At 46.0% G+C, this 16,393-nt stretch overlaps 1 protein-coding gene and 1 non-coding gene across 4 annotated transcripts in view; both read right to left on the reverse strand.

The window, feature by feature from the left end:
* PIGL (phosphatidylinositol glycan anchor biosynthesis class L) overlaps positions 1–16,393 on the reverse strand; it is a 77,354-nt gene that overhangs the window by 30,025 nt on the left and 30,936 nt on the right. The gene's annotated exons all lie outside the window — the stretch shown is intronic.
* TRNAE-CUC lies at positions 15,125–15,197 on the reverse strand. The gene has a single exon. It is a non-coding gene; the product is annotated as a tRNA-Glu (tRNA).

Consider the following 16,393-nt stretch of genomic DNA (forward strand, 5'->3'; position numbering starts at 1 on the left):
GAGGATGTTTGAGGATGGAGGAAAAGAAATCACCAGGGCTGACAGAGGGACAAAATGACAGAGAAAGGACAAAAGGAGGTGTGTGTAAGAGCATGGGGCAGTTTATGGCTGCAGAAGAGGGAGCAATCAAACAGGGAGCAAAAATTCTCGGCTTTAACTGGGTCAGGCTGTTCCCACCTCACTGGGTGGCTGGAAGGATTAAATGAGATAATACTTGAAAAACACTTAAAACAGAGTTCGGCATGCAGTAAGTGTTCAATAAGTGTTTGTGAGTCGGCTGATTCTTTTTTTTTTTTTTTTAAGTTTATTTATTTTTACTAATCTCTGCACCCAATGTGGGGCTCAAATCCACGCCCCCAGGACTAAGAGTCTCATGCTCTTCCAACTGAGCCAGCCAGGACAACCCGAGCTGACTCTTGACGAGAAGATACTTCAGTGCTGAAGAATGAGATGAGCATTGGGGTAGGAGACGTCACAAACAAGCGGTCAGTCAAGAGAAGACAGCTCTGTGTGATTAGATCACAGAACACGAATGAGAACAGAGCCAGGCCACAGTGGGTCTCGGATACTCTGCTCAAGTAATCAGACTCTTGGGAGACACAGCAGGGGCCTTTAGAGGTTTTTGGGGGATTCAAACTATGTTTTAGGAAGGCCTACTCTGGGTCAGGCTAAATGAGGGAAAAGTCACTACGGAAGTCCAGCTAGGAGATGATGAGGGCCTGAACTAAGATGGTGGGAATAAAAAGAGGGAGAGAACTGTGAGCCGAGAGGCAGAGTTGGGGGGCTACATGACTAGAGGGTGGAGGCTCAGAGGGCCCCAGGCACCCACCACAGTGACTTCCTTGGGGAAGCCGGTGGTGTTGGCAACACCGATGAGAGAACTCTGAAGAAGATCCACAAAGAAGGGGCTAGAAAGGAGAGGAGACGGAGAAGGAGCAGCCGGGGGCTGCCTGTCTGACTTGCTCTGGATAGTTCATAAACATGTACCAAGCACCACCAGCACGCCAAGGATGAGGCTAGGTGCTGGGTGACTGAGCACAGGGCTTGACAGTTTATAAAAGCAACTTTCATGAGCAATGTCCTGGTGGCCATCCAGGCTCATGATGAGGCACGTAAAGGATGTTTTTCCCTTCTCTATGAGGAATTCTAGCAGCTTCGAGGAGCACAGCACACAGCCCGTGGTGAGTTAACTGGCTGACCAAGAGCAACTGAACTGCAGAAGGTCTCTGAAGTTAGGACTCCATAGCTGTGACTGACCTGAGGCCCACCTGACAGCCCAGGAGCTGACCTGTGAGGCTTGAAGCTTCGTCAGTGGATTCTGATGGCACCGATGTGGATTCCTACTCTAATTCAACAGTATTAATAATAATCGCTAACTTCATAAAGGTTCTTTAAGAGTTTCGGTATCATCAGTGATTTTTAATTTTTACAAAATCTCATCGCTCAATTGCTTAACATAGAATAATAATATCTCTCCTAAGAATGGTAAGTCTTGAATGAACGATTTTGCTCCTCACACATAATTTTTGAGGTAGGCATTATGTACTATTCGTGGTTGGTGGGCCTATAATGGGGCTGAATCCTAGGACCAGCGTGGGGAACTCGCTCAGCTTCCTGCTAAGAGTAAACATCAGGATATCTGCAGAAGCTGCAATTTGCAATGAGCCTTTCACCAACTAAATGAGCACTCTGGATTCCCTAAGATTGTTCATAGTTAGAGTGGTAGTTTGAGGAAGAAGACCTTCCTCCCAGGTGGTATTGTTGATCCATTAACCAGAAAATGGAAGAATTAGGGGCTTGAACAGCCATGTGAGCAGTCCTGTTAGCCTTAGAAAGAGTCAGTCTAGGGGCGCCTGGGTGGCGCAGTTGGTTAAGTGTCTGACTCTTGGTTTCGGCTCAGGTCGTGATCTCGGAGTCGTAAGATCGAACCGAGTTGGGCTCCACGCTCAGTGCAGAGTCTGCCTGACATGCTCTCTCCCTCTTCCTCTGCCTCTCCTGCTCGTGCTCTCTCTCTCTAAAATAAATAAACAAATCTGGGGGGGAAAAAGAGTCAGTCCAGGGCCCTTTCTGAAACCAACACTGACTTAGTATGTTTGAGAGGTAAAACGGTTCTGCTTTCAAGCTGTCTAGGTAAGGGTATTTAGGCTACATAGAAATATTTTCCGTAATAGTTTCAACCGTCTGGTGAAACAAAACCCAGGCCAATTATCTTCCCTAATTCAGCATTCTACTCTGCCAGCTCCTTCCTAAACTTGGGTTTTTCTAGAGTTGTAAAGAACAACGCTACGGATTCTATCTCTTTTCTGCACTCTCTGAGAGCCTGGTGATTGGGGGCTCGGAGGAATCTAAGCCAAGGGACCCTGTGCAGTTCCCCTCACACCCAGAACAAGAGAGGCTTTTCAGGGGACTGTGGGCAGGCAAGACTAAGGGGAATTTGCGGCATGTGACATGTCCCAGGAAGACCCTATCGGCTGGTGGTCGGATGGCTTCTGAAGGGCAAATTCTCCTAGGAAAGCAGTGGTGTCCAGATCAGGGCAGTCCACCACTACAGTGAGTCACAGTCTTGGCCCCACTGGCCGACCCCATCTTAGCAGTGCTCCCGTGGACACCTGCTCCTTCCTCCTCCCAGTCTCCGGTCAATACAGCATTTCTGAGAATGAGTGTCTAAAGGTTTTCATGTGGTTTGCTCCCTTCTTATCACACAGATGATGTAACAATGGGCGTCACCACTGGTATACACCAGCTGTTTCTTCTGAACTTGACCTAGGCTTTATCTCCCTCTCGCCATTGAAAATTCTACCATGGATCCTGTTTTCCTCTCCCTTCTCCTTTGGCCAATCTTATAAAAATTCGCCAATATCAGCATCCAAATCCTTCTAAAGTTAGTATTTCTTAGCCACTGGGCAAAGAACTAAACATTAAATATTGCAGTAGAAAATATACACAAGCTACTAGGCTGAGGATTTATAAGGAAAGCATGCAAGAAAGAATCCAAATCACTTCAAGATTATTCCCATTTGGGTTGATTCTGTTTGCTGTAGTAACTTGAAAGTATATATAAGGACACACTTGCTATGCTGGCCGGGAGATAGTCTTCGTTATTATGAATATTCTATTTGGCTCTGTAGATAGCAATACACACATTCTCAGGGATGGATGGCATTCATTTATTAATAACCGCTGGTACCCAGCCTCTGAAACATAAAAACAGTTGATATGCTTTCAGAGCAATTAAAAAATACTTAGACTTTTCTTGGGCAAAGTGGAATGCTCCTAGAATTAGCATCTATGACATGTCAAAATTGAGCTTGTAGAGTGAGTTCAAAATAACCATGGTTCTGCAGCAGTGTTTTCCAGCTGAGGTTTGCAAATCCCTGGGAGTCTGTGGCTAAATTCTCAAGGGCCCACGAGTTCTTACAAAAATGTATTTTTGCTTAGATAGCAATCTAAACACTTTCTGTGCTTATTTCATTGACAACAAAGCAGATGTGTTCCTGTGATTTTAGCACATGTGTTTACACGTGTGAGAATTCTCAAAGCTTTTTTTCTTTCAAAGAGAATTCAAGGGGGACCTGGGTAGTTCAGTCGGTTAGGCACCCAACTCTCGGTGTTGCCTCCAGTTGTGATCTCGAGGTCATGGGATTGAGCCCCACGTCCAGCTCCACACTCAGCACGGAGTCTGCTTGGGTTTCTCTCTCCTTCCCCTCTGTCTTTCCTGCTTGTGCTCTCTCTCTAAAATACATAAATAAATCTTAAAAAAAAAAAAAAAAAAAGAGGACCCAATACTGTATGTAAGCTAAACATGAATAGAAAATTAGGAGGAGGGGAGCCTGGGTGGCTCAGTCGTTAAGTGTCTGCCTTCGGCTCAGCGCGATCCCAGGGTCCTGGGATCAAGCCCTGCATTGGGCTCCCTGCAGGCCCTGCATTGGGCTCCCTGCTCTGCTGGGAGCCTGCTTCTTCCTCTCATACTCCCCCTGCTTGTGTTCCCCCTTTCGCTGGCTGTCTCTCTCTCTCTGTCAAATAAATAAATAAATAAAATCTTAAAAAAAAAAAAAAAAGGAAAAGAAAGAAAATTAGGAGGAAAAGAAAAGACCCATATACCCATATATCACTCAAAAGTTAACAAACCCTGCTCCGAAGTATTGGGGGTTGAAAACCAGTCCGTGTTCTCTAGGCAATCATTGTTAATCTATCTGTACCAACCCTCTCCCTCCTCAGCCTTAAAGGACCCTTGGTTCTGCTCATGTGAGGCATTAATATGGACTCAGGCAGGCACCATTCGGTAAGACCAATTCCACGAGCAAGTAGGAACTAGAATTACCGACGTTAAGGCATATTTTGGATTCGGTATCCAAGGTGAATCTTAAGCATCTATGTGCACACCAAGCACCAGTCTTCCCCTCAATGAGGTCCACGTGCTAGGCTCTGCCTTGATTTGCCTAAATGTTTCTCTACTGAGAGTGGAGTCAGCCCTCTCGGTCAGGACCCCATGAGGGTCTGGTGAGAGCACATGTGAAAGCCTAGCGACTTGCCCCAGCCTCCTGTCCTAGACGTTGGCTATGACCTGTCTAGCTCCAAACAGGAAGTTTGACTCAGAATCACCCCAAGGCCACCTGCCTGACTTTGAGCAACCCTGTTAGCTAGAAACTCTTGCTGCAGTGTCTTACCCACTAGATTGGGTCTCCTTGGAAATAGACTCTAGTCTGTTTCAAGCCTGCATTCACCCTATCCTCCTGCTACTAGAAGCTGATAACTGACCCGTTGGCCTGGCTATTGAAGTCTGCACCCGTGGTGGACATATCTGTCTGACATGAGAATCTGGAGGGGAGAAAGATGGAATGGGGACCAAATTTAGGCAGAAGAATAAGTTAATAAAATGTATAGAAAACCCTCTATTTGGAAGTGTAGTAAAAGAAAACAGAAATGTAACTTAAAATTTAGAGGTTAGGGATCTATGTGAATGTGTTAAAGGATGCTGAGGCTGAGACCACCCTAAGTGGGTCTCATTGGTCTCTTGGGCAAAACATCTTTTAATTATATATGCATAAATCTCGTCCTTTGAGGCCAGCAAGCCTAATCTTATGTCTTACAGAGAGGTCCTAAACACTGGCAGAATTGGCGTGTAAACTGTATCAAAATTTAGCTTCTAAACATGCGTTTCAATGAACAGCTGTCTTGCAGCCAGGTTTTCCAGCTGAGGCCTGCAAGAGAACTCTCGCCCTCCTCATTTCTTGGCCCCACGTCTGAACTGCTTGTTCTGACCCATTCCTTACGCCATGTTCCAACCTCCTCACTTCTGGCCTCGCTCCTGATTTCCTATTTCTGGCCTTGTCCTTACTTTCAGACCTGACACCTGACACTGTTTTTCTGGCAAGAACCCTGGTTCCCAACTCACCTAGGAGCCCTGGTCATGGCTCTGACACCCCTGCCCTCACCAGTTTCCAATGGCTCTGTTTTAGGGCAGGAAAAAGGGAAAATTCAGGCTTCCAAAAAATACTCCCTCTAGGCAGAGTGACACTTTCAGGGTCTGGTCTCATAGGGATGGTAGAAAGATGAGTCATTAAGCGAAGGTGATTCATGTGCTCAGTCACCTAAGTCCACACATCTGGGAGCCCCTCTGTCCTCCTCTCTCCCTTATTCTTTGACAGCCAATTGGACAGCACTAGAAACCATCTCTCCTCTCTGTCCCCTCTGCTGGTACTTTATTTCTGAGTCATGTTTCTCACCCAATTATGCTAACTGGTCCCACTGCATCAAGTCTGGACTCCCCCGCCCCCAAGCCATCTCTGAAATGTTGTCAGAGAGTTTTCTAAAATGCAAATCAGGGGCACCTGGCTGGCTGGGTGGTGCGTGTGACTCTTGATCTTGGGGTTGTGGGTTTAAGCCCCACGTTGGGTTGGGTGTAGGGATTACTTAAAAATAAAATCTTAAAAAATTTTTTTTAAATGTTTAAAATTTTTTTTATTTTTTAAAGATTTTATTTATTTATTTGACAGAGACACTCAGCGAGAGAGGGAAGACAAGCAGGTGGAGTGGGAAAGGAAGAAGCAGGTTCCCAGCAGAGGAGCCTGATGTGGGGCTCGATCCCAGAACGCTGGGATCATGCCCTGAGCCGAAGGCAGACGCTTAACGACTGAGCCACCCAGGCGCCCCCCCCTTTTTCTTTTTTAAAGATTTTATTTATTTATTTGACAGAGAGAGACAGCCAGTGAGAGAGGGAAGACAAAAAAAAATTTTTTTTTTTAAGTGCAAATCAGGGGTGCTTGGGTGGCTCGGTCAGTTAAACATCTGCCTCCAGCTTAGGTCATGACCTCGGGGTCCTGGGATCGAGCCCCATGTCAGGCTCCCTGCTCAGTGGGGAGTCTGCTTCTCCTTCTCCTGCTGCCCTCCACATCGTTCGTGCTTTCTCTCTCAAACAAATAAATAAAATCTTAAAAAAAATTAAGTGCAAATCAGATCAAGTCATTGCCCAGTTTAATATTTTTTGAAGTTCTTTACAGCTTTCATTGCTGAAATTCCTTAATCTTTACCTAATCCGCGATCTCTGCGATCTGCATCTGCCCGACTGTCACTTTGCATCCCACCCCCAGGCACGGCGTACAGAAGCTACCTGGAAGGGCACGCTCTGCACGGAGTCCATGCGGCTGATATCCTCTTCCCTTCAAGACTCGGATCATAGGCAACCAGTCTATGACATCTTTCCTAACTCCTGCTTTGGCGAACGCGGCACCCTTTGTGGGCTGCCCCCATGTCATTAGTCTGATGGCCTTCTCCACCAGACAGTCAACTGCCTGAGGGCAAGGACTTGACTGTTCATTTTGAATTCCTAAGGCCTAGTATTTGAGAGATACCCTATGCTCAAAAAAGGATTCCTAAATGAACGAATTAAATAAACACATTTCAAAGATTAATCAAGAAACAAGCAAACCTGGGGCGCCTGGGTGGCACAGCGGTTAAGCGTCTGCCTTCGGCTCAGGGCGTGATCCCGGCTTTATGAGATCGAGCCCCACATCAGGCTCTTCCGCTATGAGCCTGCTTCTTCCTCTCCCACTCCCCCTGCTTGTGTTCCCTCTCTCGCTGGCTGTCTCTATCTCTGCTCGAATAAATAAATAAAATCTTAAAAAAAAAAAAAAAAAAAAGAAACAAGCAAACCGAAACCCGGGTGCCTGTCACGAGCTCTCAAAACCTGTCCCGCCCTGACTTGCATGTGAACCCGGCTGCATGGGGCACTGGTGTTCTGTAAATAACCTCGCTCGGCAAGTGCAGAATGTGTATCAAACACTGAGAACACAGGCTTAGGGAGAGTGCAGAAAATATGAAACCTCCGGCATTTAGGGACCAGGCAGATGAAACAGAGTGGCTGGAGGAGACTGACAAAAGGGGACAAGGAAGTAAGGAGGTAGGAGGGCAGATAGGAACCAGTGCGGTTACAGAGGCCAGAGGCAGTTTCCAGACAGGGGGAGGGCGCTCAGCGTTGACCGGAGCTGCAAGAAGGTCCAGTTAGGTTAGGACTGAAAAGTATCCCACGGGTTTCACAATTAGGGAGTTACCAGGGACCCAGACCAAGAGCAGTTTCCACGACAGAGGGAGGAGGGAGGTTGGCAAAACCGTATTGTCCCGCATTGGGAAATGAGTAAGAGATGATGGTGAGTAGAGATAACACTGGATTAGGAAGGAACAGAGAGAAGTAGGGCAGTAGTAATGGGACGGGGGTGACTTAAGCGGAGGTGTTTTGGTTTGTTTGTCTGAATGATCAGAGAATCTTGACTCAAGACAATGAAGTAAGAACAAGTAAGAGGCAAAAGAGAATTTTCCCTAAAGCGTGCTATGGGTATAGTAACTTATGTGGCAGTGGTCAGGGTGACTGGTGAAATGTCAATCATGGGACGGTACATAGCAGATGCCGGCGTGGAGTCCTGGCAGTCAGATCTAGGAAACGGATCGCTGGCAACTGTCCTTTCCAAATTCTGGGAATTTATGTCGCAGGTGAGGCAATGGAGTAACCAGCAATTTGATAGTCAGAACTTGTGTCAGGCTAAGGGCCAGAGGCAGGAGGACACAAGCAGGCTCACAGGAGGGAAGCAGTGAAATCACTTTCATAAACGGGATGAAAGGGAATGGCTCTGGGTGGTCAATAGCCGATGCCGGCTAAGATTTGAACTTCAGAGAAACAATGAATGATCTTGCAATGTAACTACGTACCACATGATATTTGGGACATGCCGACATTACAACATTGGAGTCTATATAGAAGAATAAGGATTAGAGCACAGATATATATGCCTGCCCATTGTCACCTCGCTAGTCAGGAGGTAGACCAGGGGGGCCACAATCATACGGTCCCCTGGGGCTGTCACAGAAAAGAAATTCCCATTTCTATTTCTGAGTCTAGCTCCAGGAGGCATCATGAAATTCTCTACGGTGCCTTACAGTCCAATTAATTTTAAAGTACTTTATTATTATTTTTTTTTAAGAAAGCAATTCTTGGGGCGCCTGGTGGCTCAGTTGGTTAAGTGTCCGCTTCAGCTCGGGACATGATCTCAGGGTCCTGGGATCGAGCCCCGCATTGGCTCCCTGATCAGCGGGGAGGCTGCTTCTCCCACTTCCCCTGCTTGTGCTCTGTCAAATAAATAAACAAAATCTTAAAAAAAAAGAGAGAGATTCTTTCTTTAAGATTTTATTTATCAGACAGAGAGAGCATACAAGCAGAGAGAGTGGCAGGCAGAGGGAGAAGCAGGCTCCCCGCTGAGCAGGGAGCCCAATGCAGGACTCTATCCCAGGACCCTGGGATCATGACCTGAGCCAAAGGCAGACGCTTCACCGACTAAGCCACCCAGGCGTCCCTTAATGTACTTTATTTAAAAGAAGGAATATGACATCTATTCTACGACTTGAGGAGCTATTGAGGAAAAGGGTGCATTGTTACGTTGAGCAATCATGCATAACATATCCCAGTTACAAAAAGTTGAGAAATAATAGTTTGCATTGGACGTGAGTCCAAGGGAGAGGTTATGTCTGTTTAAGTTTTCAAGGGTAGTAGCTCGCTTGATTAGGTGGGTGACTGATAATCATCCAATGCAAAAAATGCCACTTAAATTCATCTCAGGTTCTGGCTAATCATTTGAAACGAATTGTGGGGTCACAGAGGATCAGTCAAAGAAACCACCTGCAAAATAAGAACATGGGCAGATGATGACAACTAGTGTAGGAATTAAATATGCCGCATGGCTGGGTCTGGGGGGGAGGGAAGGCCTGGGTGGCTCAGTCGGTTGAGTATCCAACTCTTGATCTCAGCTCAGGTCTTGATCTCAGGCTCATGAGTTCAAGGCCAGCGTTGGGCTCCATGCTGGGCGTGGAGCCTACTTAAAAAAAAAAAAAAAAGGGAAAATAAAAATACACTGCAATGGGAAGATGGAGACTGATGGCGGGGCTGGCGTCTGATGATAATCTCTTTTCCCACATGCTTCTATTCCTTTATTTTTTGTGTAATATTTTTTTGTATTGAGGTATAATTGACACATATGATTATAATCTTAAGAGTACAGATTAGTGCTGAGGACAACTCTATTAGGACATGGATTCAGCTCTGTAATTTTGTACAGGCTGATGAAATGCAGGATTATGAAGATAATCTTGGTTGAGTCTTTGAGAGATGCGGTGACTCATCCTTTGAAACAAATCCTTGTTTGACCCTGTCTAACCAAGATAGCTTGAGGGCCTGGAAGAACAGACCAAGTGCTTTGGCCCTAATCAGAACACCCCCTTCTCTGCACTCCGACCTGAAATCAATTCCCCAGATCCTATCTCCTGGCTCCTCCCCTCCTATCCCTTCCTGACTCCTTGGAGCGCTGGGAGCTTGGATTCCTGCATGTTTGTAGCTCTGTGAGTGCCTCTGGCCCTGGCATTTGACAGTCCCTGCCCTGACTTCTGCTCCTAAGGAATGCCATTCATTCCGGCCCCCCTGGAGGCTGAGGGGTTAAAAATGCACACGTTGTCTCCCTGATAGCTCATGCTCCCTTAGACACCCTTGTTCAAGGGGACTTAATAGGAGTCGAAAGAGAGACATTTTGATTTCTTCTTCAGCTCGGCCAGGACCCATGAAAGACGGGGCTCTATGCCTTGCCTCATAGACGCAAGCCCTTCCTCTGAAAAATAGTGATTTCCAAAGCGAAGGAAGTCACTGGACTGGAGGGTGAGGAGGAGGAGGGGACGGCAGAGAGTAGACCCAAGTAGTGCTTTGTGAAAATACAGGAACTGCATTCTGTTAGGCAGAGGGAAGCCAAGATGTGGTGAGGGTCCCTATCCAAGGAGCCACACACAAGGACCCAGAACGAACTGTTGGTGGCTTCTGTCTCGCTAGAAGTAATTGAGGTCAGAGCTCTGGCTCTGTGACCTTGTACACTGGGTAGGGGCACGGCAGGCATCCTTTGGGCTACACACAGACGTGTCCTCCAGTGGAGACTCCAGTAATTTCTTCCCTGCTCTCACGGTCCATTCTGCTCTCGCATTCTTCTCAGAAAGCCTGCTCCTTTGCCTGCACCCCGAGCGAAAAGACCAAAGAATCCCACTCTCCAGACCACTTCCCCCGAGCCTGCTCACTCCAGTTCTGTCTGGCAGGAATCTGGAGTTGCCATTCAGAGAGGGGCCCAGAGGTTCTCAAACAGTACTGTCCCTTAGGATCGAAGACCTGGGAGTTGGTGAAAACACACGGATTCCTGATCCCCTACGGCATGAGATCTAAGAGGATTACAGTGGAGTCCAGATACGTGTTTTTAACAAATGGCCCAGGTAATTCTGCTGCACCTGGCTGCCAGATCCCAACCATGATTCACAAAATACCACTCTAGATAGTCTGTTTGGGTGGAAAGTGGCCACAGGCATAGGCTAAAGCGGAAAGGAGAGATCCGGTGGCCCGTGGTGTTCCCTGGGAAGGTGCATTAACCTCTCAGTTTCTTCATCTGTAAAATGGGAGTAATAACAGTACCTACCTCCGAGGATTGAGAATTAAAGAGGCAAATAAACTTACAGCATAGCATAGTGTCGGACACAGGATGGGGATATACCAGCTAGTACCATTCCAGCTGTTGATAAAGTTTCACTAAAAGGGAAAAAGGAAGTGGTGAGAGAGGGGAAATGCCTTGCTCCGTGCCTGGGCTACCATTCCTCCAGCAATCACGCCATGCGGGGTCCGGCCTCCGATACTCTGGGGTGTTCTATCTGTAATGATTTTCTGCTGCCTCTTCACCAGCCTGCCTTGTACTCAACTCGTGACTCGGCTCAGGTCATGGAGAATGGCCATCACCTTCAGGAAGACTTGCCCTGAATCTCAGGTGAGGCCAAGGGTCTCTGTTGAGCTCTTCCCCTGCACTCCCACTTGCGCTCTATCTCTGCTCATACAGCAGCATGATGAAAACTGATGTCCTCATCTCCTCACTAGCCTGGGAACATGAGGGCTGAGTCTTTTGTGTTCACCAGGCTGTCCCCTGCTCTCTGCACAGGCCTGGTGTAGAGTAGCACCTGCCTTCACTGGGAGAGGGCAGGATACTCTCTTCATCACAGCTGGTCTTGCACAAGCCTTCTAGTGTCCCCAGTTGCACCGCCAGGGCTGGCTCTCAGTGAAGGTATTGACTCTGAACTTGGTGGTCAAAGAAAGGCTAATAGCCAAACTGGAAACCACAAACTCAGGTTCATTCCTAAGACCTAAGCCCTAAGCCAAAGAACTTCTGTAATATGACTAGTTCCAAAAATAATTCAAAGATCTAACCCCCTTAAAAAAACACCTGCCAGGGGCACCTGCATGGCTCAGTTGGTTAAGCGTCTGCCTTCGGCTCAGGTCATGATTCCAGGGTCTGGGATCGAGTCCTTCGTCCAGCCCCTGAGCAGGGAGCCTGCTTCTCCCTCTCCTTCTGCTGCTCCCTCTGCTTGTGCTCCCTCGCTCTCTCTCTCAAATAAATTAAACAAAACAAAACCCACTTGCCAGTCTCCATACCAGGCCCTCAGGTTCCCAATTTTGCCAACACAAGAGGCCTGTGACGTGAGTTCCACCACGATTTCTAGCTACAAAGCCATGATTTCTGTCAGTTGCCCAACAGCACCCGGCAGGATAAATGAAGTAATGGAAGATCTCAGGTCTTATCCTGAAGATGAACAGGGTCCCGTAGGACAGCCCTGAGAGTTTTTCTAGAAAGACATGTTCAGCCAGACTCTAACTAAACCATCTGGGCTCTCTCCATCTTGGTGTATTTTCCAAATATGCCTAATCCCTTTTCTTCAGGATGTGAAGGGAATCCCATTCCCATTCCTCAGGGTGAGTGCCAAGGAGAAGCTGTTCAGGGTAGGGCTGATTCCCAACAGGAGAGTCAGGGTTTTTACTCTCCTGAAGTATAGCGTCTGTGATGCTCTTCATGGCCTGGGGCAAAATCTTGGAGACCCAAGCCCAGAAAATCTTTACTTGCTGGGCTTATTAACCCCAGCTGTTTCTAATAATTCTTTCGTTTCTCCTTCCTTCTCCTTCCTTTCCTTTCCTCCCTTCCTTTTTCCTTTCTTTCGTTCGTTCATTCTTTCTTTCTCTCTTTTTCTTAAAAGTTTTTATTGAAGTAGGGGCGCCTGGGTGGCACAGCGGTTGATCGTCTGCCTTCGGCTCAGGGCGTGCTCCCGGCGTTATGGGATCGAGCCCCACATCAGGCTCTTCCGCTGTGAGCCTGCTTCTTCCTCTCCCACTCCCCCTGCTTGTGTTCCCTCTCTCGCTGGCTGTCTCTCTTTGTCGAATAAATAAATAAAATCTTTAAAAAAAAAAAAAGTTTTTATTGAAGTAATCTCTACACCCAACGTGGGGCTCGAGCTCACGACCCCAAGATCAAGAGTGGCACGCTGCTCCGACCGAGCCAGCCAGGCACCCCAAGAATACTTTCTTTATTCTTGATCCTATTTAGCTTACAGGGACTAGACGACCACAGTGGGCGGTCTAGAGCGTCTGCGAAGTCATCTTGTTGACATCTGAGGGAGCTTCCGGCCCCAAGTCATCTGTCCCAATCACCTCATGATCAGAATTTGCTCGCTACATGCTCTTTTGCATCACCCAGCCCGTTTATGAATATGGCCCCAGGAGCTCCCCTAAGGTAACCCGTAGTTACCTGACCACACAGTAGTACTCCCTAAGCGTTACTCCTATGTTAGCACTGTTCTCTTTGTTCCTAGGTGTTCTTCTCCAAGTTCCCCCTGTTATCTCCAAACGGTACAGCGTCACTTCCTCCTCACGTGGCAAAAAATAAAGACCACCACAACTGTGCGGCAGGTTGGCGAAATCCTCAGGAAGGCCTTCGTCTTCCTAAAAGGACCATCTCAGAAGTACCGCATCAAATGACCCGAAACAATATAAAACGAAGTTTGTCTGTTTGTTCACACCGTCACATGAAAGCAGCTAGCCAGGTTTCCACCAGTTTTGGAAAGTATGTTTGGGATGAGGGCTGTGACTTCAAATGGAGGTTAGGTGGCATACACGGAATTCCTTTCGAGAGCATTCCAGGTGAGACATCTCAAAGAGATAGGCAGTTAACTTTCAGAGAAGCTGATCTGCCTCACGTATTATATTAAGACACTACGGGCAGAAAAATGAAGAGTGGTTTTAAGTAGGAGCCCCAAAATGAACATGCCAAGAAACAGAAGCTTATGCTGCAGGGGCTAACATATAACTGACTAGCTTCTGACTCTACGTATCACTCCAGAGTGAGCAGTAGTAGGGATTTATTTATTTCACTACGGTTAATGATTCTTCTAGCAAGGTTAAGGGTCCTACTCTTGATTTTGGCTCAGGTCATGATCTCAGGGTCATGAGATCAAGCCCCACGCCAGGCTCCAGCATGGAGTCTCCTTGAGATTCTCTCTCTCCGTCTCCCTCTGCCCTTCCCCTCTCCCCAGCCCCACTCTTGCTTACTCTCTCTGTAAAAAAAATAATAAAATTTAAGAAAAATTAAAAAATCATAGCTTTATCAAAATAAAAGTCACATATGCTATAATTCCCTCATTTAAAGTGTACAATTCGTTTTTTCTAGTATATTCTGAATTGAGCTACCATCACAGAAATAAACATTTTCATCAGCTCAAAAATAAACCCCATTATGAGTCGCTCCCCACTTCCCTCTCCTTCCAGCCCCCCCTGGCTACCACTGATCTACTTTATGTCTTCGTGGATTTGTCAATTCTAGACATTTAAAATAAATGGAATCATACAATTATGTGACTTTTTGTATCTGGCTTTTTTTTTTTTTCCCCCACTAAGCATGTTTTCTAGGTTCATTCAGGCTGTAGCATGAATAAATACTCCATTCTTTTTTGTGGCTGAATAATATTCCATGGTATGACCACACCACATTCTGTTTGCCATTCACCAGGGGATGGACATTGGATTTGTTTCTACCTTTGTGCTATTGTGAATTGTGCTGCTATGAACATTCATGTATACTTTTTTTTTTAATGTATAAGTTTTTGCTTGAATATCTGTTTCAAATTCTTTTAGGCATTTTTGTAGGAGTAGAATTGCTGAGTGATGGTAATTCTATGCTTAATTTTTTGAGGAACTGCCAAACTGTTTTCCACAGTGGTTATGCCATTTCACATTCCCACTAGCCATGTATGAGGGTTCCAATTTCCCTGCATCCTTGTCAACAACTGGTATTTCCCTTTTTATTTTATTTTTTTTAAATTATGGTCAATCCACAGGGCACCAGGGTGGCTCAGTCGTTAAGCCTCTGTCTTCAGCTCAGGGTGTGATCCTAGGGTCCTGGGATCGAGCCCCGCATCAGGCTCCTCCGCTATGAGCCTGCTTCTTCCTCTCCCACTCCCCCTGCTTGTGCTCCCTCTCTGGCTGACTGTCTCTCTCTCTCTGTCAAATAAATAAATAAAATCTTAAATAAAATAAAATAAAGCAAAATTATGGTCAATCCAGTGGGTGTGAAGTGGTATCTCACAATGGTTTGGATCTCCATTCCTGTAATGACTAATGATGTTGAGCATCTTTTCCTGTGCTTTTTGGCCGTTAGAATATCCTCTGAGAAGTGCCTATTAAGTCTTTTGCCTGTTGTAATTTAATTAAATTTAATTAATTTATTTTTAAAAGTAGGCTCCATGCCCAACATGGGGCTTGAACTCACGACCCTGAGATTGAGAGCCACATGCTCTTCCAACTGAGCCAGCCAGGTGGTCATTTTTAAATTGGGCTGTTCGTTTTTTGTTGTTGAGTTGTAGGTGTTCTTTATCTTATGTATTACATATGTTCTCTACCTATAGATATGATATACATTATACGTGACATATTTATCTATATCTACATATCTATATGTGGATATTAATTCCTCATCAGATATATGATTTGCAATTATTTTCTCCTATTCTGTAAGTTGTCTTTTCACTCTCTTGATAGTGATTGATTGATTGATTGATTGATTTATAAGTAATCTCTACACCCAACATGGGGCTTAAACTCAAAATCCGGACATCGAGNCGCTCTTCCAGCTAAGCCAGCCAGGTGCCCCTTGATGGTGTTCTCTAATGCACAAAAGGTTTTAATTTTGATGAGTCCAATTTGCTTATTTTTTCTTTTGCTGCTTGTGCTTTTGGTGTCATATCAAAGACAACTTTGCCTAACCAAAGCTCATGAAAATTTATTCCTATATTTTCTTGAAGAGTTTTTTAGTTTTAGCTCTTATGTCTTTTTTTTTTTAAGATTTATTTATTCATTTTAGAGAGAGAGAGTGAGCACGAGAGGGAGGGGCAGAGGGAGAGGGAGAGAATCTCAAGCAGACTCGGTGCTAAGCGCAGAGTCCGATGCGGGGCTCCATCTCACGACCATGAGATCACAATCTCAGCTGAAACCAAGAATCTATAGCTCAAATGACTGTGCCACCCAATGCCCCAGCTCTTATGTCTTTTTGAGATAATTTCTGTGTAAGGTATGAGGAAGGACTCCAGCTTTGTTTTTTAGCATGTGGATATCCAGTTGTCCCAGCACCGTGCGTTAAAAGGAGTATTCTTTCCCTGTTTAACTGTCTTGGCTCTATTGTTGAAAATCAATCGACTATATATGTGAAAGCAGCATATATTATTAAAAGAAAGAAAGAGGGGCGTCTGGGTGGCTCAGTTGGTTAAGTGTCTGCCTTTGGCTTGGGTCATGATCCCGGCGTCCTGGGATCGAGCCCCGCATCGGGCTCCCTGCTCAGCAAGGAGTCTGCTTCTCCCTCTCCTCTTCCCCCCATACCCCCTGCCCTAGCTCATGCTCTCTCTCTCCCTCCAAGAAAGAAAGAAAGAGAAAAAGAAAAAAGAGAATCTGAAAAGAGTAAAGACCATAAGAGATGACCAGCTTAGCTGTATGTCAGCCTTAGGAACTAGGTCTAACGAG

The sequence above is a fragment of the Ursus maritimus genome, unplaced genomic scaffold, assembly GCF_017311325.1.
Source record: "Ursus maritimus isolate PB19 unplaced genomic scaffold, ASM1731132v1 scaffold_14, whole genome shotgun sequence".
Lineage (NCBI taxonomy): Eukaryota > Metazoa > Chordata > Mammalia > Carnivora > Ursidae > Ursus > Ursus maritimus.